Below are 27,650 nucleotides of genomic sequence, written 5' to 3'. Positions count from 1 at the left end.
TAAGAAACTGACTCACAGATACGTAGAACAAACTAGTGGTTACCAGTGGGGAGAGGGAAATGGGGAGGGGCAAGATAGGGGTAGAGATTAAAGAGGTACAAACTACTAGGTATAAAACAAGTAAGATACAAGGATGTGATTACAGCACAGGGAATATAGCCAATATTTTATAATAACTTTAAGTGGAGTATAATCTATAAAAATATTGAATCACTATGTTGTACACCAGAAACTAATATAATATTGTAAATCAACTCTACTTCAATAAAAAAAGAAAGAAAAAATTTCCAAACTTAAATAAATGTTAATAAACACAGGACTATTGTTGTACAACCAAACTAAGTTTTACCACGGTCAACTGGAAGAGAGAAACCTACAAAGGGAAAAGAAAAAACTACTTGTAAACCCCATCTCCACCCTCCAAGCAACTGTCTGCATTAGAGTACTTTTTTAAGAATTAGAAATAATAGTTTTAAATTATAGTACATTGCTTGACATTCACCAACTGGTAATTATTATCTGTGTTATTATTAGCTTAAGTCCCAAAAGCCTATTCATTCATTCATTGTCGCTCATTGAACATATATTTGTTGAGAGGTGATACTGAAATTAAACAGAAAAAATCTTTCTCAAGAAACTTATTCTTAGGAAAAAAAAAAAAGGAGGCAAAAAATCAGACTTTCCTCAGATTGGACAAGCAATATAAGAAAGCCCATCCATAACTGCTAAATCAGGCAGTTTGGATGGAAAATAGTTTGGGCAATAATAGAAGAAAAAGCCTTATATTTAGTTTAATATTTAAAAATTATAACCATACCATCCACAATTCTTAACTATAAATAAACATTTCACAAAACCACTTATGATCACCATTAACACTACTTAAAGAAAGGGATTTCACCCCGAAGTTGAAATGTAATCACAAGGCCCTAAATTTTGGAGTTTCCATCCTGTAGTCAGGCCATTTTATTTCCCTAACCCAGAGCTGGGAGGGAATGCATGTTTGGTGGGGATAGTGAGGAAGAAAATGTTATGAGACACACGGGAACACTGGAGGAGCTGAGGCCCTAGTGGAGTACCACAGTTAGAGACTGGGTGGGGAAGGAAGGTCTGGATAGCCAGAGATGGGCATGAGGCACCGACCTCCTAATGTACCTCCTAATGTCCCACTGGCCCTATGCGGGAGGACACCCGAATATGGGAGGATACCTGGATGCAGTAGGGAGGTGAGCCCTAAATGCAGGAAGGGTGCTCCACAACTAAGATTCTGCTGAAAGCACAGCCTGCCTCCTGTATCTATTCCCAGAATTCTATTCCAGAAGTCCTCCCTCCCTAACTCACTGCCAGGAGCCTGGGAGCCATTCCTGACTTTCTCTCACCCTCACTCAACATCCTGTGTCATCCGCCACGTCCCTAGCTCAGGATGCCGTCATCTGTCATCCGATCATTTTCACTGCTTCCCACCTGTCCCTGCCTCTGACTTGCCCCTTCTGGGCCCTTTGTCACCTCCAGCTTATGACTATCCAAAATAAATCTGATCCACGTGCCGCTAGTATAATGTTCACTCCCCTTAGCAGAGCACAAAATCCCACTCTTTGGCCCTGAGGGCTCACAGCTGCCACCAGGAGATTCTTCTACACTGTGGTGAAAAATTGGTAGTTTAATTGATGAAATGGTGAGAGTGGTGTTTCTGAGACTCATCCAAAGAAGATAGTTTAAAAGTAGGATACAGTTTTCCTAGAGAAAGATGCTTTTAAGTAAATCATATACAATTAATATCTGTATATCTTTCCTTTAGTAATTCATTCAAGTATGTAGTTCTTCCTGAATTCCACTCCTGAAACAAAATCTAGCACTTACCATTAGCTGAGATATGAGAAACATCTTTACTTTCATCCAATTTGTATAACAAGCATCCCATACTGAGTAATGTGTCATAATAATTCTTTCTTCGTATGATATGCAGCAGTATTTTCCATACATTTCCAATACTATTTCCTGACAAAGAATGAAATTTAATTTCATGCCATTTTTCCTTTGAATTATTTCAAATATTTATATTTCAGCAGGAAGCATATGCTTTTCCCTCATGGTATGTAGCTTTTTGTCTTTCGACATTACAAGCAAGAAACTTCTAAATGACTTCTAAAATTGTATCAGTGAGTTTGGTGAAATGTTATAATGGCCTGAGGTTTGCATGACTTTAAACATCATTGAAATGGTTGCTTCATGTTTCTGTTTTCAAAATTCTTGCTAATCAAGCTGGCCTCATTCTATTGTTTATATTTCAAGGCACACTATATATTTGGGCAAAGCTCATTATTAATAATAAATCCATTTTTCAAAAATTGTTGATGATGTCATATCATATGGCCAACTGTTTGTCAGAACTGATTAGATCATTATTTTTGCCTTGTAAATGTGGCCAATGTAAAGCTTGTGGTGCTAGAGCTCTCTCGTTTTCTTACTGTTCACTTGTACTTGCTTTGTTAATATTGCCTTGAAAAACCATGGCTTCTTTACAACAATATTTTTATAATTTGTCTCAAATTCTAAGCCTCATTTCCTGTGCTCAGAAATTTTATATTGAGGGGTAAAATTTGTCAGTGTCTTTTATCCTAGGTCAAAGATGCATTCCTAGGTTATTCTTCTCATACCTCAGCCAAAGGTACACTACATTTGCAATCCCGCAAGATCGAAATGATTAATACCTGTACTTCCTACAGGCTGATTTGTCATAAGAACCTGGAAAGGCACTTTATCTAATGTTAATTGTCCTTCTGCACTTTGCAAGAGGAGGTTTCAAATAGCCCACCCAAACTAGAGCAGAGCTTTTGGAATTCCACACTATTCCTGTCACAGCCCAGCTGGTATACACATCCAGCCACAACCAAAGCCCAGACAGAGGTAATATTTTAAGATTTTAAAGCTCCCTTTATTTCAACGTCTGACCTAATTATGCAATGCCCTGCGCTTTTCTTCACTCCAATGTGTATCCTACCTTCATTAGCCTGAGAGAATATGTTAAGACAACTGTAAAAGTGGTACAATCTCAACTTTCCCCAGAGGGCTTTCCTGCCTCAAGGTCATTACCAAGGTCTACAAAAGAAGCTCCTTGTTCATCCAACACATAGCTTAGGCACTTGGCAGGGCAGGGAGAGTCCTGGCTGGAAATCTATAAAGACAAATGAGTGGTCAGTGACTTTCAAACTTTAGTGTGCCTCAAAATCATCTGGACAGCTTGTTCCAACACAGATTGCTGGGCCCCAAGCCCAGAATTTCAGTTTCAGTGAGTCTGAGGTGAGGCCTGAGAATTTGCATTTTTAACAAGTTTTCAGGTGATGCTGATGCTGCTGTTCTGTAGACCATATTTTGAGAGCCACTCTGGACTAAGATAAAGGATAACCGGGTATTTGTCCTGCATCATCTGCCTAATTATTTCGTCCTGGAAATGCCATCTCTTATCTCATAGCCTTGTGGAGATCATCAAAGCCCAAAGCTCATGAATGTATTTTTATGCTCCAGGATCTTCATATGATACTTAGCAACATAAATTTGAAAATGGTGAATGTCTGGGAACTCCCTAGTTTGTAGGACAATCTATCTCCCCGTGCTTTATATAGGCACAGGGAACGAAGGACAATCAGTTCCACAATAACATCTTCTGACAGATTTACACACATAGCAATTAAGATTTGAAATGGTATCATCAAACATGTAAAAGTACTGAGTATTCTTTCACCAGTTTTGAGTTTTTGTTTGTTTGTTTAGCGCCCGATTCTGCAGAGGAAAACAGAAATGAATAAGACGTGGTCCTTTGCACAGAGACCTGAAAATTTACTGGAAGAAATAAGATGTATAAGAGGAGGTTATTGCAAGGAGTGGAGTAAAGACCAAGAACAGAGAGCACTAGACTTGGAAGCAAGAGACCCCGTGTCTATTGAAGCCTCACTACTGACTTTTTGTGTGATGGTGGGGCAAAACCCTTTGACTCTGTGTGATGACAGACTCTCAGACCTGTGTTTTGTAATTATGCAAACCACAGAAATGATACCTCCTGGGACCATGTTTTGTCCCTAAGAGCTAATCCCCAGGAATGGGAGCTAATCCTGGGACAGGACCCCGTGTACTTTTACACATGTATAGAGCCCCTCTGCTACAGTGACTGTCTACCGAGAGTAACCCAGTGCAGCAGCCGACTGCAGAGAGGAAAGTAGCAACTACAACCAGCTGGTACTGAAGAAGAATGATTTTTTGAGAATTTACCTATCATGTGCCTGGCACTATTTTCAGTTAAATGTATTAATTCATTTAACCTACATAACAACCCCATGAGGAGCTACCATTATCCTTCTGGCCTAGAATGCTTTCCCCCCGGCACACCCACATGGCTCACTTCCTCAACTCTTTCAAGTCTTTGCTCAAATATTCCTCCTTTTGGTAGGTCTACCCTAATTGCTCTCTTTCAAATGTAACATCAACTTCCCCATCAAAAAAATCACTATCCACTTTACCCTCCTCTACTTTTTTTTCCAGCACATTTATCACATTCTAACATACTATATATAATTTACTTACATTTACCATTTACTATCTTCCCCTATTAAATGTAGGTGGCAGATTTACTAAGCAAGGGAACTTATATACAAGTCTTGTCATAGATTTCCACATCTGCCTGCTAGAACCTTAAAAGTTTATATAGGGCTTCCCTGGTGGTGCAGTGGTTAAGAATCCACCTGCCAATGCAGGGGACATGGGTTCGAGCCCTGGTCTGGGAGGATCCCACAGGTTGTGGGGCAACTGGGTGAGCCACAACTACTGAGCCTGCGCATCTGGAGCCTGTGCTCCACAACAAGAGAGGCCGCAACAGTGAGAGGCCCGCTCACTGCAATGAAGAGTGGCCCCCACTCGCCGCAACTAGAGAAAGCCCTCGCACGAAGAAACGAAGACCCAACACAGCCAAAAATAAATTAATTAATTAATTTTTTAAAAAAGTTTATATAGATGCTTTAATGGGGTTCAGCCACATACACAGTCCAGATGGTCTTAACAACACCTTACATTTTTAAGACTGCATCTTTGAAACAGCTCCAGCTATGGGACGGTGTGGGTGGAATATATATTCCAAGGACAGGGCAGAGGGTAAGGAGGCTTCAATTGCCCAGGTCTAGCTCTAGGGTCAACTGGCAGTGATGTCCTCTCAACGACCTCCTCCTATACAAGGATCTTTGTTTTGTTCACTGATGTATCACAATGTATCACTGATGATCACTGATGTATCACTGATGTACCCAGAACAGAAAGAGGCAAACTTTTCTATAAAGTATCAGAGAGCAAACATCTTGGCTTTGTGGACCATATGGTCTCTGTTGCAACTATTTAACTCTGCCCTCATAATTCGAAAGCAGCTACAGATAATACATAAGCAAACAGGTGTGGCTGGGACCAATAAAACTTTACTTATGGATATTGAAACTTGAATTTAATATAATCTTCACATACAAAATATTCTTCTTTTCATTTTTTTTCAACCACTTAAATATGTAAAAAACATTCTTAGTTCACAGGCCATACAAAAACAGGCGGTAGGCTGGATTTGGCCATGTGTCAGTTTGAAAACCACTGACCTAGAACATTGTAAGGGTTCGAATGGAAGCTTTTATGCTAAAATACTCAAGGGTATTTTAAAGTGCTATATTATTTTATGTATATTAAGCATTACTTATACAATCATGTTTATGTTGTTATTGTGTTTGCCAAGTGCCTTGTCAGAGTCAGTGCAGAGGAAAATTTAACTTTATCCACCATGAACTGTGATATGTATAAATTAGTGAGACTGGAATAAGTACATTCTCCATAAAAATAGTAGATGGTAAACAATTCTGGCCCCAAACATCTCATCCAATTCACATTGTACCTTATCAATAAAACCAAGTTCTACTGTTTCAAAAGCAGGGACTTCCCTGGTGGTCCAGTGGTTAGGACTCGGCGCTTTTACTGCTGTGGGCCCAGGTTCAATCCCTGGTTGGGGAACTAAGATCTTGTAAGCCACATAGCATGGCCAAAAAAAAAAAAAAGTTTAAATTAAAAACTTAAAAAAAAAGCAACTGACAGTATTGGAAACTAAACCAGTTATGATGATGTGTGCATTTCTGACTGACTCATACTGAGAAAAGATAGAGTTAGCTAATCTCAATGGTGTAGAAAAGGCTTCATGGAGCAAAGATGTGTATTATTGCACCTAGAGGATTAACTTAATGTATTTTTGACCTGTGGACCCCATGATTTAGAGAGCTTTGCTAAAGAGGTGGGGCCAGTTCAATTCCCACGCTGGCTGGTTAGTTCAGGGCTTATAGACACATCCTGCCCTCTTAAGACTAAAGTAGACATTTCTCAATCCCGCCTGGCACACAAAAAGGAAGCAGGGCCTTGGCATATAATAGGTACTCAGGAAATATTTGAATGAATGGATGAATATATGGATAGCTTTGAAATATTAGGGGAAAAAACACACTTTCTAGTAAATAGGCCATCAGCAAATATTATTTACTCTGTTCTAGTCTTATCTGCCATGGGAAAAATAAGAAATATTAGCCACTCCCAGGGATGCAAGGATTCTTCGACATATGCAAATCAATCAATGTGATATACCATATTAACAAACAGAAGAATAAAATCCACATGATCATCTCAATTGATGCAGAAAAAGCTTTCAACAAAATTCAACACCCATTTATGATAAAAACTCTCCAGAAAGTGGGCACAGGGGGAACCTAACTCAACATAATAAAGGCCATATGTGACAAACTCACAGCTAACATCATTCTCAATGATGAAAAACTGAAAGCATTTCCTCTAAGATCAGGAACAAGACAAGGTTGTCCACTATCACCATTATTATTCAACATAGTCTTGGAATTCCTCACCACAGCAATCAGAGAAGAAAAAGAAATAAAAGGAATCCAAATTGGAAAAGAAGAACTAAAACTGTCACTGTTTTCAGATCACATAATACTATACATAGAAAATCCTAAAGATGTCACCAGAAAACTACTACAGCTAATCAACGAATTTAGTAAAGTCACAGGATACAAAATTAATACACAGATATCTCTTGCATTCCTATACTCTAACAATGAAAGATCAGAAAGAGAAATTAAGGAAACAATCCCATTTACCACTGCAACAAAAAGAACAAAATACCTAGGAATAAACCTACCTAAGGAGGCAAAAGACCTGCATGCAGAAAACCATAAGACACTGATGAAACAAATCAAAGACAACACAAACAGATGGGGAGATATATAATATTCTTGGATTGGAAGAATTAATATTATCAAGATGACTATTCTACACAAAGCAATCTACAGATTCAATGCAATGCCTATCAAAGTACAAATGGCATTTTTCACAGAACTAGAACAGAAAATTTTACAGTGTATATGGACACACAAAAGACCCTGAATAGCTAAAGCAATCTTGAGAAAGAAAAATGGAGCTGCAGGAATCAGACTCCCTGTCTTCAGACTATACTACAAAGCTACAGTAATCAAGACAGTATGGTACTGGCACAAAAACAGAAATATAGATCAATGGTACAGGATAGAAAGTCCAGAGATAAACCCATGCACCTATGATCACCTAATCTACGACAAAGGAGGCAAGAATATACGATGGAGAAAAGACAGTCTCTTCAATAAGTGGTGCTGGGAAAACTGGACAGCTACATGTAAAAGAATGAAATTAGAACACCACCTAACACCATATACAAAAATAAACTCAAAATGGATTAAAGAACTAAATGTAAGACAGGACACTATAAAACTCTTAGAGGAAAACATAGGAAAAACACTCTTTGACATAAATCACAGCAAGATCTTTTTTGACCCACCTCCTAGAGTAATGGAAATAAAAACAACAATAAGCAAATGGGAACTAATTAAACTTAAAAGCTTTTGCACAGCAAAGGAAACCATAAATAAGACAAAAAGACAACTCTCAGAATGGGAGAAAATATCTGCAAACAAATCAATGGAGAAAGGATTAATCTCCAAAATATACAAACAGCTCATGGAACTCAATATCAAAAAAGCAAACAACCCAATCAAAAAATGATCAGGAGACCTAAACAGACATTTCTCCAAAGAAGACATACAGATGGCCAACAAACACATGAAAAGCTTCTCAGCATCACTAATTATTAGAAAAATGCAAATCAAAACTACAATGAGGTATCACCTCACACCAGTTAGAATGGGCATCATCAGAAAATCTACAAACAACAAATGCTGGAGAGGGTGTGGAGAAAAGAGAACCCTCTTGTGCTCTTGGTGGGAATGTAAACTGATACAGCAACTATGGAAAACAGTATGGAGGTTCCTTAAAAAACTAAAAATAGAAGTACAATATGACCCAGCAATCCCACTACTGGGCATATACCCAGAGAGAAACATAATTCAAAAAAACACATGCAACCCAATGTTCATTGCAGCACTATTTACAAGAGCCAGGACATGGAAGCAACCTAAATGTCCATCCATCGCCAGAGGAATGGATAAAGAAGATGTGGTACATATATACAATGGAATATTACTCAGCCATAAAAAGGAATGAAATTGGGTTGTTTGTAGAGTTGTGGATGGACCTAGAGACTGTCATACAGAGTGAAGTAAGTCAGAGAGAAAAACAAATATCAGATATTAATGCATATATGTGGAATCTAGAAAAACGGTATAGATGATCTTATTGGCAAAGCAGAAATACAGACACAGACGTAGAGAATATGGACACCCATGGGGGGAAAGGTGGGGTGGGGTGAATTGGGAGATTGGAATTGACATATATACACTATTGATATTATGTATAAATAGATAACTAATGAGAACCTACTGTATAGCTCAGAGAACTCTACTCAATGACCCAAATGGGAAGGAAATCCAAAAAAGAGGGGATATATATATATACGTATAGCTGATTCACCTTGCTGTACAGTAGAAACTAACACAACATTGTAAAGCAACTACACTCCAGTAAAAATTAATTTAAAATAAAAAGAAATATAAGCTGCAATGTTCAACCACTTACTCATTCACTAATTTCACAACCATTTACTGAATAGATGCTATGTTCAGAAACTCTTCCAAGAACTGGGCCTACAAAGCTAACCAAGACAGAGAAGGCTGAATCCTAGGCACTTTTCATGGGCTCTAGGCACTTCTGCCTTCATGGGTCCCTTTCTCCATTAAAAAAATAATAAAAGTCTTATTTTGCATTAATATAAACACATACATACTCAGGCTGGATTCATTATTATATTCATCATTATTATATTCATTATTTCTTCTGAATTTAAAAGAAATTAAAACTACAACATCGTGGTGGGCCCCCGAAAGTACCGTGTCTACTGTGCCTTACACAGAAGTCAGCCGCACTACAGCCTCTGCTTTCCTGCCTTCTCTCCTGAAAATTATTCAGGGGCTGAGCACGATAGGTGGGTGGGATTCCAGGTGTGAGAGGGTGTGAGAGTCTTGAAGGGTATTTCTGGAGAGCTTCCACGTGGGGGGCCTGTGGTGATGGGGTGAGGAAGGCATCTATGTGAAGGGACTGTGACAGCAGTGAGAGGTATTAGGATCTGAGAAGAGCGAGGAGGGAATCTAATTGTGGGTTGGCATTACCATAATGATGGCAAGGCAGGATAGCCGAGTGGAAGTGCACGAGGAGGGTGGCCTCACTGCTCAGTGCAGGCTATCCAAGCCCAAGTGGAGTAAGGCAGATGTCTACACAAGGCAGCAAAGGTGGTGGTGGTGGCCCATCAAGAAGCTACTGGGAGTGAGGAGGGCCTCTGGGAAGGATAGGGAAGCAGAAGCAACAGCCTGGGGTGGGGGCCAAGCAGGATGCAGAGGATATTAGCACAGTCCGGTGTGGAATGTCAGAGCCTGAGCAAGGTGGATCAAGGGAAGCACTGCCAACTTGGGATAATGTGATAACAGATTTGATAAATAATGATGATAACAGATTAGAACCCAATAAATAAAATAGGAATCCATGAGGCCATACTGATATAAATGAATAAATTCATTAATTGATTAATAAGGAGAAGAGAAAGCTTTTCCTTACAGCAGAATGCCAATTGATAAATGTAGAATGAATTAAGAATGAATTAATGAATCAATGTAGAAGTTAAATTAGAAAATCATGATCTTGGGCTTCCCTGGTGGCACAGTGGTTAAGAATCTGCCTGCCAGTTCAGGGGACACAGGTTCAATCCCTGGTCCGGGAAGATCCCACATGCCGCGGAGCAACTAAGCCCGTGTGCCGTGACTACTGAGCCTGTGGTCTAGAGCCCGAGAGCCACAACAAGAAAAGCCACCGCAACGAGAAGCCCGCACACCGCAAGGAGGAGTAGCCCCTGCTCGCCGCAACTAGGGAAAGCCCGTGTGCAGCAACGAAGACCCAACACAGCCATAAATAAATAGATAGATAGATAAATAAATACATTTAAAAAAAAGAAGAAAATCACAATCTGGCAATCATCATCATAATATTGATTCAGACAAGAATAATCAATGGATTCTAAAATGGATGGGTGAACATTTGATGCAGAATGAGATATTCAAATACTACGAAAATACCTCCCACAAAATACTAATTATAAAGGGGAAAAGAATACTTTTACAATGAGGAAACCTGATCAAAGTGAACCTCACCACTGATAAAACAAATTAGAATCGTGCACCACCTATTGGAGGCAATGAGAAGACCATCACTGCTGTGATGTTCTTGCCAAAAATAAATATTTTAAAGCGTGACCTAAATCTAATTATGAGAAAATATCAGACAAATTCAAATTGAGGTACATTCCACAGAAATATCTGCCCTGCGATATAATTAACTGTGAGGGCCCTGAAAATTGAGGGAAGATTGAGAAACTCCCCTACTTCGAAGAAGACTAAAGGAGAGGTGACAACTAAATGCAATATGCAACCCTGGACTTGTGGGTGAAACTTACTGTGTCTGCAGATTATACGGTAATAATGTATCAGTGTTATTTTCCTGATTTTGATGGTTGTACTACTATTATGTAGTAGGATGTACCTGTGAGGGACACATTAAAATACTGGCAGGGGGTGGGTGACAGGGTAATGATGCCAGCAACGTCCCCTTCAGTGGTTCGGGAAAAAAGGTTATTATACTATTCTTGCAACTTTTCTTTGAGTCTGAAATTATTTCAAAATAAGAAGACAAAATTAAATTAAAAATCTTCCAACATTTACAGGTAAAGCCAAGGACTACAGAATTTGTAACTGAACTACTGTGTATTCCCTGAACAACATTTGCTTTTACTGATTTATAATATTTTAAATCAAGTATTTTTTTCTGATATAAAAATATGGCTCCCACATGCAAAACTAATCTACAGTATGAGAAGTGAGGACTTTGGTTACCCTGGTGGGAGGATAATGGGGAAATAGTGATAGAAGAAAGTGGTGAGGAGTTTCTGCAGTTCTAGTATTGTTTCCTGATCTGGGTGCTGGCTGTATATCCTTTATGTATCCCCTCACCCTGTACACTTAAGATTTCTGCTCTTTTCTTTATACGTGTTATACTTCAATAAATTCTAATTTAAATGAAAAAAGACATAATCCTTAATTTTTAAAAATCCATAATCCATCATATACTCCAGATGATGACAATTTTGTCAGAGTTGCATATCTAAAACTCACAAATCAACAATGAACCATAAAACTAACCTAAGAAGCTCTAAATTGGTGGTTAAACAAAAATTCAAGGGAGAAGGTCGCTGGGGCCAAGAACAGTCAAAAAATACACTCACCAGTTGTCCATGTCATCTTCTCATGCAAAAGTGGAAGACGGATATCAAGATCCAATTTTACTACCCACTGTTACTGCCTTCCTCCAACAATGTGAGGCAACATTCAAACATGTTTATTGGAGAGGGACTTGGTCAATGGGGAGACCCCCGTTATGCTGTGACAGTTATGAGCCTAAGTGAGCCCACGTGGTGCTGGTATCTAAGGATTGACGGTGGTAGGACTCCAAAGGATGTGCGTAAAAATAAATACAGGGGGCTTCCCTGGTGGCGCAGTGGTTAGGAGTCCGCCTGCCGATGCAGGGGACGCGGGCTCGTGCCCTGGTCCGGGAGAATCCCACGTGCCGCGGAGTGGCTGGGCCCGTGAGCCGTGGCCGCTGAGCCTGCGCGTCCGGAGCCTGTGCTCTGCAACGGGAGAGGCCGCAGCAGTGAGGGGCCCATGTACCGCAAAAAGTAAAAATAAATAAAAATAAATACAGAAGCCCATCTAACTCCTGGATGATGGATGTAGCAGGGATGAACTTCCAGTGCACACCCTGAGGGGGAAGTGTAGCAGCCCTTACCCCCTCACCGAGGGTGAGTAATTTTCACCCAGAATTCCGACTCCCTCAGTCAGGAAAATACCGCAACTGTGCAAGCACAGGGGACCCCTGCTGCCTAGATCAGGCTCTTTACTACACACAACAAACAGTTTTGCCTTCTCTTAGGACTTCTCAGATTTTACCTGGGGACCTTATTGAAACGCAGGTTCCGACTGGGTTTGGGGACAATTTAGCTTTCTAACATGGTTGGGCCAATGCTGCTGATCAGCAGCCTTACCTGGTCAGCAGCCTCACCTGGTCAGCCAGGTGTTGGAGACCAGCCCTCATTTATTCCACCCATTTGCTTCGCCTTTGTGGGGAAGGGGTCAGCTGGTAAAACTTGAAGCACACGGATAAATCCATTGAGCTACTTTACAATTACACAAATACTCAAAACATACAATAATGAAGCCTTCGAGAAGGGTGTGAATAGATGGTGTCTCCTCCCACTGCTGTAAAAATACTCCATCCTCAGTTGATTGAATCCACAGATGCATCAACAGAATCCACAGAACCAGAGGGCCAACCGTAAAGGACGTGAGCATCCAAGGATTAAATGCCCGGCAGATACAAAGGGACGACTGTATTTCTCTCAACTTTGCCCTTCATGGGTATAGAATCCCACAGTCCTGTGTTACACCTAGGCTCTGGCACCAACAAGTTATGTGATTTGGGACGAATTACTTAACTTCTTTGTGCCCTTTTCCTCATCTATAAATCAAAATAATTACATGTACTTTGTTCTTCTTGTATTAAGTAAAATTTAGTCTGAGCGATTTTATATAACTAAGCAATGTTAATGGGTAGTGAGGACATAAAAAGAAGCCACAAGAATGGAGAAAAGAGGTGAAAGAGATATACAGGCAGAATAATAATGATAATAATAATAAATAACAGTAGCAGGGAATATTATTATGACTTACTGAGTGGCCAGTCTTGTACTTCAACTTCACATGCTAGAGCTCCACATTATCTCACTCACTCCGTAACAACACTGTCGAGGTAGGTGTTACTATTATCCCCCACTTTACAGACAAGAAAACTAAGGGCTCCAGAGGCTATGTGTGTGCAAGAAAATTCAATTCTTAAGTGGTAAAACAGAGCCAGAATCGAAAGGCAGATCCGTCAGAGCCCAAACTCCAAACAGCAAAATGAGTTTCAGAATCATCTATTTATCATAATCACTTGGAGGGCTTGTTAAAATCACAAACTCCTGGGCCCAAGCCAAGACCTACAAGGGTGATTCTTACACAGCCTGACACCAGTCCACCCAGCTGAATTTAGGAACCATTGCCAAAATGTGCCGCCTTCCTCTAATAATGTGAAGGAACATTCAAAAGATGTTTGTTGTGAAGGGACATGGTCCGTGTACAGACCCTAGTGATGCTTTAACAGTTATGAGCATGTCTAAGTGAGTCCTTGTAGTGCTGGTTCTTACAGTCCGTGTGGGGAAAGTTAGAGGCAGGGGCAGAAAATGTCAGAAGACGCCTCACAGAGTCACTGGCTCACCATGTCACTGGCCTCCAATTCATCCATGAATACCAAGGGATCCAAATGCCCGCCACTTCCCACCTGCTGCCAATGAGAAGACCCTCATGCTCCTTGGAAGTGAGCATTAGCCTCAGATTGTTTGAAGCTGTGAAATCCTGCTTTAAATCCCAGATTCCTGGAGCTGAAGGATGAAGCCCATTGTCCTGGAGTAAAACCCAAGGGGTAGCAGCCCCACTAAGGTAACACTTACCCAGTCTGGAATAGTCCTTGAGATGTGGCTTTTTCCATCATGAAGGTCTCTAACGCTTCTTTCTTTGACAGGAAGGACTTGGGGGAAGTCCCTCTGATTTCCCCCTGCTGACACTGGTTTGCTTTGGCCCCTTGACTTGTGTGGGCTTCCTGAAGTCTCCGCCACTGCAGACCAGAGGGGATCTCACTTTCCATTTGCCCAGGGTAAAAGGAAGAGAGGAAAACCTCCACCCACTTGAGATAGGCTTAGTCTACGTTAAGCCTGAGACAAAGGGCATGCCATTCATTATCACCACCTCTCAGGCAATATATATTTGCTAGACAGGTGTTGGGGGAGGAGCTGGGGGAGGGTTTAATCCAGGAGACCTGGGTTTCAGCTGTGGCTCTGGTTTAGCAGTGGTTCTGCCCTAGCTATGATGACAAATTATTTATCACGTCCTCACCTGGGTTCTCGAATCTGTACTATAAGAAAATGTTTTATATAATTTCTAAAATCCTCCAGAATATAAGCCCCATGAGAGTGTCACATTGCAGAATATACATTCGGTACATACTTTATGGAAGAATAGTTAAATGAACCTTTTCAGAGATCAATTGCCCTGCCACATCCTCTCAGCCTGCTTCTTAATTTCAGCCACAACCACAGTGGACAGTTCCTCGGAGACTCAGACTGGCCTAGTTCTGACACTGCCCCCGCTCAAGGCCAGCCCTGCAAGTCTTTCTGCTTCCTGCCTCCATTTCTGACTCAGCCTCAGCTCCTCACAACCTCAAATTCAACAAAAAGAAGGAACCATTTGTCTCTACCTCCCTCAAAAGTTGCTAACTGGTTCATGGTCCCTGAGTGAGAAAATATTAACAAACATTAACCATAGAAAAGAATAATAAATTGAACTTACGTTTCTAAAAAGACATCATTAAAGAAGTAAAAATGTTAACCATGGGCTAGGTGAATGTATTTGCAATATATGTATGAAGCAAACACTTGTATCTGGACTCATATCCAGAATATATAAAGAATTGCTGGAGGGTTTCCCTGGTGGCGCAGTGGTTGAGAGTCCGCCTGCCGATGTAGGGGACACGGGTTCGTGCCCCGCTCCAGGAAGATCCCACATGCTGCAAAGCGGCTAGGCCTGTGAGCCATGGCCACTAAGCCTGCGCGTCCAGAGCCTGTGCTCAGCAACGGGAGAGGCCACAAAAGTGAGTGGCCTGCGTACCGCAAAAGAAAAAAAGTAAGAATTGCTGGAAATCAATGATAAAGAAAAGACCCAACAACTTAGTGTTTTTTAGAAATGGGCAAAAGCTTAAACAGCCATTTGACAAAACAGGTTATCCAAAGGCCAATGAGTATATGAAAGTGTTCAGCACTATTAGTCACACAAAAATACAAATTAAAACTACAATGTGATATTGTGATACCCATTCAAAATAGCTATAATTTATAAGGCTGAAAATAATAAGTAGGCAAGTATGTAGAGCAACTCTAAGTCTCATATACTATTGGTAGATGTATAAATTGGTACCATCACCTGGGAAAACTATTTGGTAATACCTACTAAAGGTATGCATTTTTTCTATGACCCAGAAATTCTACTCCTGATACATACCCAAAGAAGTGAATGCTTATATCCATCAAGGTACATACAATAAAGTACATAGCAACATTATTGAATAGCTCCAAACCAGAAATAACCCAAATGTCCATCAATGGTAGAATGGATAAATAAATTGTGGTATGATTCATCTAATAGAATACCATACAGGTGTGAAAAAGAATGAACAAATACTACATAAAAAAACAAGGACAGGGGGCTTCCCTGGTGGCGCAGTGGTTAAGAATCTGCCTGCCAATGCAGGGGACATGGCTTCAAGCCCTGGTCTGGGAGGATCCCACATGCCGCGGAGCGGCTAGGCCCATGAGCCACAACTACTGAGCCTGCGCGTCTGGAGCCTGTGCTCCGCAACGGGAGCGGCTGCGACAGTGAGAGGCCCGCACACTGCGATGAAGAATGTCCCCCGCTCGCTGCAACTGGAGAAAGCCCTCGCACAGAAACGAAAACCCAACACAGCCAAAATAATTAATTAATTAATTAATTAATTTAAAAAAATAGAAAGGCCTCTTCTGACATCTCGGTGTAAAAAGCATCCCTTCATTAAAAAAAAAAAAAAACAAGGACGAATTTCACAAATGTAATCTTGATCAAAGAAGCCAGATACCAAAGATTAAACACTATATGATTCCATATAAGTTGAGTTCAAAAAAGGTAAAACTTCTATCTATGGTAATATAAGTCAGAACAGTGATTATCTTTGGATGGTGCATTGACAGAGAGTGGCTGTAAGGGAGCATTCTGGGCTGCTGGAAATATTCTACAGCTCCATCTTGGTGACAGTTCCATGTATGTATAAATATATAAAATTCATTGGCTATACACTTAAGATTTGCACACTTACAGCATGTAAGTTATAGTTCAATGTTTATAGAAGTGCCAGGCTGTCTTAGTTCACATGCCTACTCCTAGATCCATCACTGTGGCCATAGAGTATAATGACTGGCTTGGGCCTGGGTCAATATGGTTCATCCCTAGGGCTGGGGGTGCAGCCCACCCAGACCAAGAATGGACAAAGGAGGAAATTTGGAGGTGTTTCTGGAAGATAAGGAAAAAGATCTTCTAAGGGAGACAGGCAACTAATTTCCAACAGTCAGGATGGAGGTGGCCCTCACCATGAGCAAGTGGATTGGAGAAACCCAGTCTTCAAGGAGAGAGAGAGACAGAAAGAGTACAGAGAGATACACCCAGAGTAACCTGGCTCCTAACTTTCCAATTCCTGGTTCTCGGTCCTGCAAGTGAAGCTGCACTTCTTATTTTGGAGCTCTGTAAGATTCCCCTGTGTCTGTGGGGAACTTTTCATTCTTTTTGGCCATCTGGCACTTTGAACCTCCTTTTATTGTTTGGGGAAGTTCCCCACATTATGAATCTTGGTGGGAGGCAGGGCCACCTCCCATTGTCAATGCCGAAAGTGCCAAATGCTCACATTCCCAGCCTTTCTTGCAGCTAGAATGCAGGTGGTTGATGTAGGTTCTGCCAAGGAGAGCACTGCGCCTGGACTGCAGGGACCACGCGACACATTCATTCTGGAGCATGGTCCACCAGTGTTGATGCAGTCCAGTCCAGTGCTCGGGGCGTCAGAGGAGCAAGCGGCAGCGGCCGGTGCTCAGCCGTGCAGCCCTGCGGTCCTCACACACCATTCTACAGTGTGATATTGGGCCCTTTGCCCACTGAGGGCCCACACTTGGGTCTCCAGCCTTCCTGGCAATCCTATACCTGATTCAGCATCCTTATAATAGTTCCTTTGTGGCCTAAATCAACCCGAGTTAGTTTAAAACCAGGAACCATAATTGATAACAGGATAGTTCCAGAAAATTCCCCCCTTCATTTATACTAGTTTTGGAAGGTTCTGTTACTTGCAACATGGAGAAACAAAGCCTGAATCCAAAGAAGTGATTCTACTGTATGAATTACCCGGACCATCATTCGGTCACAAGGAAGATGTTTGGTGGCAAACAGGCCTTTTACCAGCCCGCAAATCACATGACAGGAGGGAAGGGAACAAGCTAACTAATAAGTGTAGATGGCTGTTAGGGCCTCCGCTTGCATTACGTTTGGTTCTCGTAATAGACCCATGAGATGGTATTTTATGGCTAGGGCTGCCATAAAATACCAGATACTAGGTGGCTTAGACAAAAGAAATTTATTTTCTCACCGTTCCAGAGGCAAGAAGTCCAAGATCAAGGTGCTGGACAATTCAGTTTCTAGTGAAATCTCTCTTCCTGGCTTTTGGCAGGCACCTTCTCACTGTATCCTCACGTGGTCTTTCCTCTGTTGCATGCATGGAGAGAGAGTGAGAGAGAGAGAGAGAGAGAGAGAGAGAGAAAGGAGAGAGATCTGTGGTGTCCCTTCTTCTTCCTATAAGGACCCCAGTCCTATTGGATTAGGGTTCCACCCTTATGACCTCATTTAACCTTATTACCTCCTTACAGGCCGTATCTCCAAACAGAGTCACGTTGGGGCTTAGGGTTTCAATATATGAATTTTGGGAGACATGATTCAGTCTATTACAGGTACTGTCGCAACACTGCAGAAGACAAACATGAGGTTAAAATCCTTGTCCAAGGTCTAAATAAAGCCTTTGTACTTTCCACCCTCACTTGTGGTAGAAAGTATCAAACCCTAGAAACACAAGCTTGCAAAGCACCAGACAAAGAGTATGTGGTTGTCACAGAGTAGTAAGAAATGAACGAACATGGGATGAAGTCAGTGTGACTGTCCAATCATCAGCCCTGAAGTCAGGGACTGGAATAGCCCAAACTCACCCACAGGCGCCTCTCCGAGCTCCAGCTGTGTCCACGGCTGGCACCCTGTTCAGCCCTGAATCTCATCATTCTAAGACCAATGTTTGGGCCCTGACTCGCACTACTTGGTGAACGCTGACAAAAACTCTCTCCTTGGGCCAACTTTAGTCAGCCTCCTTCACACCCACTTCACCAGGCCTCCCTTGGCCTGCTGAGCCCAGTTTTAGCAAAGTACCCAGTAAGCCAGTCGGTCAAGAATCGGCTCACCTTCGCTATCCAATCAAGCTCCTCCACCCTTGGCACTTAACCAAGTTTCTCTTAATAATTTTCCATCCATTCCCTCACCTGCCCTTTGGCAGTGAGTCCCCACTGTTGTATTAAAAGTCGAGTTCAATCTCTCTCACTACTGCAATAAACTTAAATAAAGTCTTCCTTGCCATCTTAAATCTCAGAATAATTTTTCTTCAACAGTTCGTTAGGGGCAAGACTCACATTTCACATTTCGCTTTACATATCACCACAGCACTTAGCATGTGGCCCACCTGCTGCTTTGTCAAGAGGTGAGTGATGGGGTGGGTATTTGAGTGACAGCAAAGAACCCCAGGGGACCAGCTACAGAGAAAAGTCAAAAGCACCTTGATGCCTACGAAGAGCGGCAGGTAGGATCAACTTGGAACCGAAAAGTGGAGGAGGACAAAGTGGGGGAAACAGGGGAGCCTCGCACACACGTCAAAATCAAGGGGAACCACCTTACACTGCCGCTTTGGGCCACTCCAGAAGCAAAGGGCCCCAACCTTGATGGTCCCCAGGGCCCTGGGCTGGGCCTGAGAGCCCCAGGTCTAAGAGGCAGCATTTGGCAGATGGACAAACACCGGGTGATTGCTCTGGCCCTGGCTTGGCTACTTTTAGTTGTATGACATTGAACCTCTCTGATCCTCTCCATGTGTGAAATGAGACGAACAGCTCCTTCACAGGTGTAAGGAGAGAACTATGTAAAAGGATCTTGTTTCTTTTTTAGAAATGCTTGATATTTATTGAAAAGAATGCAAATGCTTTTTCCAGGTAGAATTAAGGAGCTGGGCAGAGTGCGTGTTTTTGTTTATTTAGTTTTCAGTAGGCTTTTTCCAAATGTGCACATCTGCAGGCCTGATGAAAATCTGAAAGAAAAATGACTTGTGTAAATCTGACTCATAGGAGAGAAGGAATGTCAGGATTTGATGCCAGGCACACGTACCCAGAGCAGTCTGATGGGGGGGGGGGGGGAGGACCCTGGGAGCAGGTAGAAAACTAACCAGGCTGAAAGAGTGGCCCCTCTGGGGGTTAGTCAGCTGCCCAAATCAACATCCAGGGGATGTAGCCAACTCAGGCATCTTCTAGGTTGGTCCTTATCTCCAAACATGGTGAGCTCTCTCCGGGACGTGGTGGGTGATGGGGAAGTGGCAGCATAGATCTCTGGGCAGACATAGGCCTGGCCGTCGGGCAGGTGGCAGCGGCCATGCTGTGGGTGGTCTGACCAGTTTGTGACAGGGGCCTGGCCTACAGCTGGGGCTCAGGACACAGCGAACTTTGCAGAAGAGGGGTTCCGGGGCAGCAGCGCGCTTCAGAGAGAGGCCCCAGCCCCAGTGGCAGGTAACCGAATCACTATTTGTGGAAAAAGGACAAGCAGCGCAGGGGGATGGGGGAGAGAACCTGAGGGCAGGGGAGGGAAGGAGACCATAGTGACCTTGGGGGAAGGGGGCAGCATGCAAGAGCCTGTCCTCCAGGGCCTGAGGGTCTCCAGGTCTAGTAACCAACATCTTCATTGTCATCCCAGCCAAAACACTGTGTCATTTCATCCAGGACATGATGACTGCTATTTTTAAAACGCACACATTCCTGGTGGAAGGTGAGTATTCCCAGCAGCCACTTCCTGAAACCTCTTTAATCATCACAACACTGAGACTGCATTGTTGTCTCTATTTTACAGACAAGGCAAAGTAGTTTCCTGGGTCAGCATTTCCCAGATGGTGATCCACGGGATGGTAATAATAGTGCTGAGAGATGAGAGGCAGACAGTTAAAAAACACTTCTGTAGCCAAACGTGTTTGAGAAATAAGGCAGCAGAGTATCATGTTCGTGAACATGGACTCAGGAGTCCCAGAGACCTGGCTTTGAGTCCAGGCTCTGCCAACTATCAGCTATGGAGCTTGAGGAAGTAATAACTTTGATTGCCTCATCTGTAAAATGGGAATAATAAAACACCAGGTTCATAAGTTGGTTGTGAAGCACAGAGCTGGCACAAAGAAAATCCTCAATAAATGTGAGCTCTTACTGGCATTGTAGCTGGTTAAATACTGTTAACATCTTAAACATGGTCCTATAGTTCTTCTTAGGAGGAGATCGATTTCATTTAGGAAAACACCTTGATAAACCACTTGGAGGAGTGGGCAGAGATGAGACTCTGAAGTTATAAGATAGCAATAGCTAAGACCAAAACTTGGAAAATGAGGTTGGAAAAACCAGAGTCCCATAGTGGGTGGGTCCCCAGTAAGGGGCCTACTGATTTCTCACCCAGGCTGGCATCATCGCAAAGAGCTTGGGGCCACAGGGACAAGGTCTCCCCTAGAGTCTTCACCTCCCTCTTTTGGGCACTACTCCACCCCTTCACACACGCACAATTCCTTTTCAGGAAGAAAGCCACATGCTCCAATTGAGTAGTAATCACACTAATCTAGTTTTCTTTCTTCCTCTTCACACCCTGAATTTTTTCAAAAGGAACCTATTTCTGTAAGGTTTGTTATTTGCAATGAGATGTATTACCATTGTAACTAGATTAAAAAAGAAAAACTTCTTTACAAAAATGTTAAAGACTCTGCTCAGTCAGTACGAGCTCCAGAAAGCCTCCCCTGATGACCCTCAAGTTAGGTGCCCCTCTTCTGAGCTCCCAGAACACCCCCTCTCTACCTATGCTACCAGGTGAAATTATCCAAGCTTTCATGCCCATTGCCTTAACCAGGTATCAAGCTCCAGGGGTGCAGGGGCCCTGACTTCCTCATCTAGGTATTCCCAGCATCTCAATCCATCGTGGCAGGCAGTACCTTGGCACCGATGGATCTATGACTGAATCTGGACATCTCCCCAGGGGACCCTTGGCAAGGGGGCATGGGTAGGGTCTGAAACGCTACCCCCCTCCCTGCACGATGGGTGCCCAGACAGTGCACCTTCCAAAGCCCAGAGCAGCGCTCTTACTTATTACATCCCGGAAATCCCCTGGTCGGGGGCTTTTAGGGTGACATCCAGTATGTAAATACTCAGGGTTGGGTCCTGGTGAGCGGCAGCGACAATGCCCTGTGTGAAAGTTCCACAGGCTAGCGGAGGGCTCTTTCATTAGTCATTTCAATGCACACAGCTGTTAGGAATCTGGCAAAGTTTAATTTGGCTGAGGGAAGTGCATTTTCCACTCGTGGGCGTCTTGAAAACTTTCACACTCGACAAAAAGAAAAGAAAAGAGTCAAGAAAATCGTCATAGTCCAAAACGGGAAGCCAGAAATTGAAGGCAGAGAGGCTAGGGCAGCAAATATAATGGAGAGAGGCCTGAACATAAACCAAAGACCCAGGGTTCCACTTGGCCCTGCTACTTCCACGTGTGCCATAAGGCAAGTCAGCCCCTGCTCTCAGGGGCCTCCCATGTGAACAGAGATATTAATGCCTCCCTAGGAAGTGGGAAAGGGTCACTGAGTTAGTGTGTGTGAAAGCCTGGGCCAACTGCCAGGCAGTGTTCAAAGACTAGGCATTATTTGTAGCTATAGAGGCAGAAGACAGAAAGTTCATAGAAAAGAGAGGAGGATGAATGCTGGGGAAGAGACACTGATTGAACTAGCTTCCACACCTCCCTGCAGTGCCTGCAAAAGACCCATGGGGACAGGAAGAGAGAACAAAAGGAAACAGCTCCAGGTCAGGGTCAGGTCAGGGTCGGGCCAGGAGTAGACTCCACTCACATCTCTGCTATAATGGACTGAAGGATTTTTAAAGGTTTTTAAAAAATAGATTTCTGGGGCTTCCCTGGTGGCGCAGTGGTTAAGAATCCACCTGCCAATACAAGGGACACGGGTTCCAGCCCTGGTCTGGGAAGATCCCACATGCCACAGAGCAACTAAGCCCATGTGCCACAACTACTGAGCCTGCGTGTCACAACTACTGAAGCCCACGCGCCTAGAGCCCGTGCTCCGCAACAAGAGAAGCCACCACAATGAGAAGCCCGCGCACCGCAACGAAGAGTAGCCCCCGCTCACTGCAACTAGAGAAAGCCCACGCACAGCAACGAAGACCCAATGCAGCCAAAAATAAATAAATAAAACAAATTAATTTAAAACAAAATAGATTTCTGACTCCACTGATAACATTACCCTGGACTCAAGCCTCCCCTGATTTTTAACTTCAGTTTGTTCATATTTACGATGAAAAGCTGGATCCAAACAATTCAGTTGGCCTGTTCTTTGGCAGCATCCTTATGATTCCTTTCCCACTGGTTTTTCCCTTATGATACATCTATGCATTGGAAATGTGTTTATTGAATGAGCTGCATGCAACAGAATGCAAGTAAAAAGCTTTTTTCCTTTCCTTTTTCCTCTGTCCTTTCAGCTCCACTATCTGGATTTGTGTTTTCCCTGCCGTTTGGATAAAAGCTGAACAATACCATGGATTTTCTGGCCACTCTTAGGCATAAAACAAAGAGGCCCTTTGTCTTGGCCCTTAAAAGACCAGTCCAACGTAACAATCAGAACCCCAATCGATGCAAAGCTTCCCTCTCTGGCTTTTCCCTTCAGTCTTGGAAACTCACTGTACAGAGGAGGAGGGCATGGACGTCACCATTTTCCCTGCTTTGCTTCTTCACCTCCCCTAGTCAACTGCTAATTCTCAACCTCAAGTCTTGGGAGAGAGGGAACTGGGGGGAAAAGACACAGTTGTTCATGGTTCTTCCTGTCATGACAGAGCCTTAGTGTCCTCTGGATTTGGCAAAGTTCAAACACTGACTTCCCCCTAGGGCTGCTCTTAGGCCTGTCGCAGTAAGAGGATATGGCCAGCAGGTGGCGGTAAAGTCCTTTTTTCCTTGTCAGAAGAGCCTACTATCAGGTTTAATATGACCATGGAATTTCCATAAGATGCTAAATTTCCTTAAGAAAGCTAAATATGCTTTCCCTCCATTTAAAAATGAAACAAACAAACAAAAAATACTTGAAACTACAAACATATCAATCTGACTAGCATACACTAAATATATTTTTTAAATGATACTGACAAACATTCAGAAGTTTAGTCAGGCTCCTGAACTTTCTTCTAGGACCATCTCTGTACATGTCCTTGTAAAATCTCATTTTAGCAAGAATTCTGCTAAGTCGGTTTAACCAGAAACCCTCACCCTGGACATCTGATCACCATCAATAGCTGATCAGGTTCCTCATCCTCCAACATTCTGAGGTAATGTCTGATCACTCTGGCCTGCCTTCAACTAGACTCCTATTGGTCAATTTAGCCAGATTCCTCCTTATCCCTGGTGTTTCCTCTTAGTAATTTTCTACCCACTGACCCCCATCTGCTTCTTGGCTATAAATACCACTTGCCCATGCTGTATTTGGAGTTGAGTCCAACCTCTCTCCCCCACTGTAACATCCCATTGCAGTGGTTCCCTATACCTATCACAATTGTCCTTAATAAAGTCCGCCTTACCATCTTTCTCAAGTGTCACAGAATACTATTTCCTTTAATAATACCCTAGAAAACAAACTTTTAAAGAAAATCTCCCAAGTAATTGAATAATGATATAATTTACTAATTCTCCCCCTCTCCGAATTAACATCATGTAATGCTAAATCTTGTTCCCAGACTTTGCTTATAATTTACCTTCCTCTAAATTAGAGTCAGGAACTTTCATCAAGGGCTCCCTGTAAGGCATATTGTCATTTAAAGGCCTTCATGGGAGCCCCTTGCTGGGCTCTGCCTCTGCTGAGGGGAAAATATTGCTTAAGTACCTCATTCTGAAAGCAGTGTGCTCAGAACAATGGAATAAAACTAAAGACATACTGATGCACTGAGACTTTGCCACTGTGGGCTGGAGCATTCAGAGAACGTTTTCATGCAGGAGCTGGAATGAAAGCAGGACCTTGAAAGGGTTCTGGTAGAAGATGGCACATAGCAGACTCCAGAACCCACCTCCTCCCATGGACACACCGAACCTATAAACACACGTGGGGCAATTCCCTCTGAAAGAAAACAAGAAACTAGCTGAGTGACTCCTACACACTGGGTGAACAACAAAATACCCACATATAAATGGGGCTTGGCATATCCCCAACTACTGGGAGCCACTAAGACCAAAGAAAGCAGCTTGGTTTGAGAAACAGCCAAGAGCTCAGACCAGCCTGAACAATAAGTTCGTCCCCTACACAAGACCTGGGGAGAGGTAGTTGTTTTATCTAATGCACAGACATCAAGACAGAGAGTCAAGGAAAATGAGGATTATGTATCAAACAAATGAACAAAATTCCAGCAACAGACCTATTGAAATGGAGATAAGTGATTTACTGGACAGAAAGTTCAATAAATGTCATATAGATGCTCATCATGGCCAAGAGAACAGTGCATGAACAAAGTGAGAATTTAGACAAAGAGATAGAATGTATTAAAAAGTCCCAAACAGAAATCACAGAGCTGAAAAATACTGAATAACTGAACTGAAATATTCAATAGAGGGATTCAACATCAGACTACATCAGGCAGAAGAAAGGATCACCAAACTCAAAAACAAGGCAGTGGAATTCATCCAAAGAAGAAGAAATAAGAATGAAAGAGAGTAAAGATAGCTTAAGGGACTTATGGGACACCATGAAGCTGACCAACTATGCATCATACAGGTCCCAAAAGTAAACAGGGGAGGGAGGGACAGAAAACATATTTAAAGAAATAATGGCTGAAAACTTTTCTAATCTGGAGAAAGAAACCCAGATCTAGAAAGCCCAGACAATTCCAAAAAAGATCCAAAGAGACCCATATCAGGACACATTATAATTGTTAAAAGTTAAAGCTAAGGAGAGAATCTTAAAAGCAGCAAGAGAAAAACAACTTGTTAAGTACATGGGAACTCCCATTAGACTATCAGGATATTTTTCAGCAGAAACTTTGCAGGCCAGACGGGATGTGATGAAACAAAAAAAACCTGCCAACCAAGAATAAACTACTCAGCAAAGCTGTTTTTCAGAATTGCAGGAGAGTTTTCCAGACAAGTAAAATCTAAAAGTTTTCATCACCACTAGATCAGTCTTACAAGAAATGTTAAAAGGACATCTTCAGGCTGAACCAAAAGGATGCTAATTAGTAACAGGAAAATATATGAAAGTATAAATCTTACAGGTAAAGTTAAATATATAGTGAAATTCAAAATATTGTTGAGGATTTTTGCATCTATGTTGATCAGGGATATTAATATTTTAACAAACCAAATTCAACACTACATTAAAAGGATCATACACCATGACCAAATGGGATTTATTCCAGAGATGCAAGGGTGGTTCAACATTCACAAGTCAATCAATATGATACACCCCATTCATAAAATGAAGAATAAAAATCATAAGATCATCTCAAAAGATGCAGAAAAAGCATTGGACAAATTCGACATCCTTTCATGATAACAACTATCAACAAAGTGGATATATACCTCAACATAATAAAGGTCATATATGACAAGCCATAGCTAACATCATATTCAATGGTGAAAGCTGAAAGCTTTTTCTCTAAGATCAGAAACAAGACAAGAATGCCCACTCTTGTCACTTTTATTCAACATAGCACTGGAAATTCTAGTCAGAGCAATCAAACAAAAAAAGGGAATAAAGGGTATCCAAATTGGAAAGGAAGAAGTAAAACTGTCACTCTTTGCAGATGACATGATATTATATAGAGAAAACCCTACAGACTCCAACAAAAAACTGTGAGAATAATAAACAAATTCAGTGAAGTTGCAGGATACAAAATCAATATACAAAAATCAGCTGTGTTTCTATACACTATTAACAAACTATCAGAAAGAGAAATTATGGAAATAATCCCATTTATAACTGTATCAAAAATAATAAAATACCTATGAATACACTTAACCAAGTAAGTGAAAGATCTCTACACTGAAAATTATAAGATACTGATAAAAAAGAAAATTGAAGAAAAATTGGAAAAAAAAGAAATTGAAGACACAATTAAATGGAAAGGTATTCTATGCTCATGGATTGGAAAAATTAATATTATCAGAATGTCCATATTGTCCAAAGTGATCTACAGATTCAATACAATCCCTACCAAAATTGCAATGGTATTTTTCATGGAATTAGAAAAAACAATCCTGAGCTGTGTATGAAGCACAAAGACCTCAAATAGCGAAAGCAATCTTGAAAAAGAAGAACAAAGCTGAGGCATCAGGATTCCTGATTTCAAACTATTATTACAAAACTATGCTAATCAAAACAGTATGGTACTGGCATTAAAGCAGACACAGAGATCAATGGAACAAAATAGAGACCCCAGAAATAAACAATATTTTAGTGCACATATGTCACATGCAATATTAGAGACATACTTACTGCATGGAACACAAATATTTTATGGGGCATATTTGTACTAAAAAATTGTTTATCTGAAATTCAAATTTAACTAGGCATCCTGTATTTTTATTTGGTAAAACTGGCAACCTAACCTCTATTTTTATATCGATAAGAAAACTGAGCCTCCAGGAAGATAAGTAACTTGACCAAAGCTGATACCTGGTTGGCAGTGTCACCAAGCTCTGAACCCCAGGCTCACTGAACCCTGTTCCCTCCATATTATATTGTCCCCTCCTTGTCCGTCCAGGAAGTTCTCCTCATCTGTCAGCTTCTCCCACCTTCTGGTAAAATAACCCTTGTCACCATTCCCAGCTAACTAGAAGAAAACTTTCCTTCCCAGCCAAGAAGGACTCACTGAGAGGTGAATTCCCATGACTAATTTTCCCAAATCTACATTCCTTGCTAATGCACCTTTTTTGGAAAAACAATGAAAATCTCCCTCATTTTTTTCACACTGATATTTATGTTTCTGTAACTCTTTCTGTCTCTGGGAAACAAATTTAAATACAACAGCCCAT

General features: G+C 41.8%; 1 protein-coding gene and 1 non-coding gene across 3 annotated transcripts in view; one reads left to right on the top strand and one right to left on the bottom strand.

Annotated features, from left to right (window-relative positions):
* Positions 1 to 27,650, bottom strand: part of TNFSF18 (TNF superfamily member 18) — a 389,686-nt gene that overhangs the window by 314,160 nt on the left and 47,876 nt on the right. Inside the window, exons 5-6 of one of the 2 annotated variants that reach the window (XM_060296286.1) lie at positions 18,181 to 18,285; positions 17,914 to 18,029 (exon numbers count right to left, since the gene is read on the bottom strand). The exons of the other annotated variant lie outside the window; for it this stretch is intronic. The gene's annotated coding sequence lies outside the window, so the exon portion shown is untranslated. The remainder of the gene's footprint in view (positions 1 to 17,913; positions 18,030 to 18,180; positions 18,286 to 27,650) is intronic. 2 annotated transcript variants of the gene reach the window in all.
* Positions 5,961 to 6,033, top strand: TRNAK-UUU (transfer RNA lysine (anticodon UUU)). Its single transcript has one exon. It is a non-coding gene; the product is annotated as a tRNA-Lys (tRNA).

This window comes from Globicephala melas, chromosome 1 (genome assembly GCF_963455315.2).
Source record: "Globicephala melas chromosome 1, mGloMel1.2, whole genome shotgun sequence".
Taxonomy (NCBI): domain Eukaryota; kingdom Metazoa; phylum Chordata; class Mammalia; order Artiodactyla; family Delphinidae; genus Globicephala; species Globicephala melas.
Note: the sequence above shows the minus strand (reverse complement) of the source record. Positions and strands in the feature narration are given on the sequence as shown.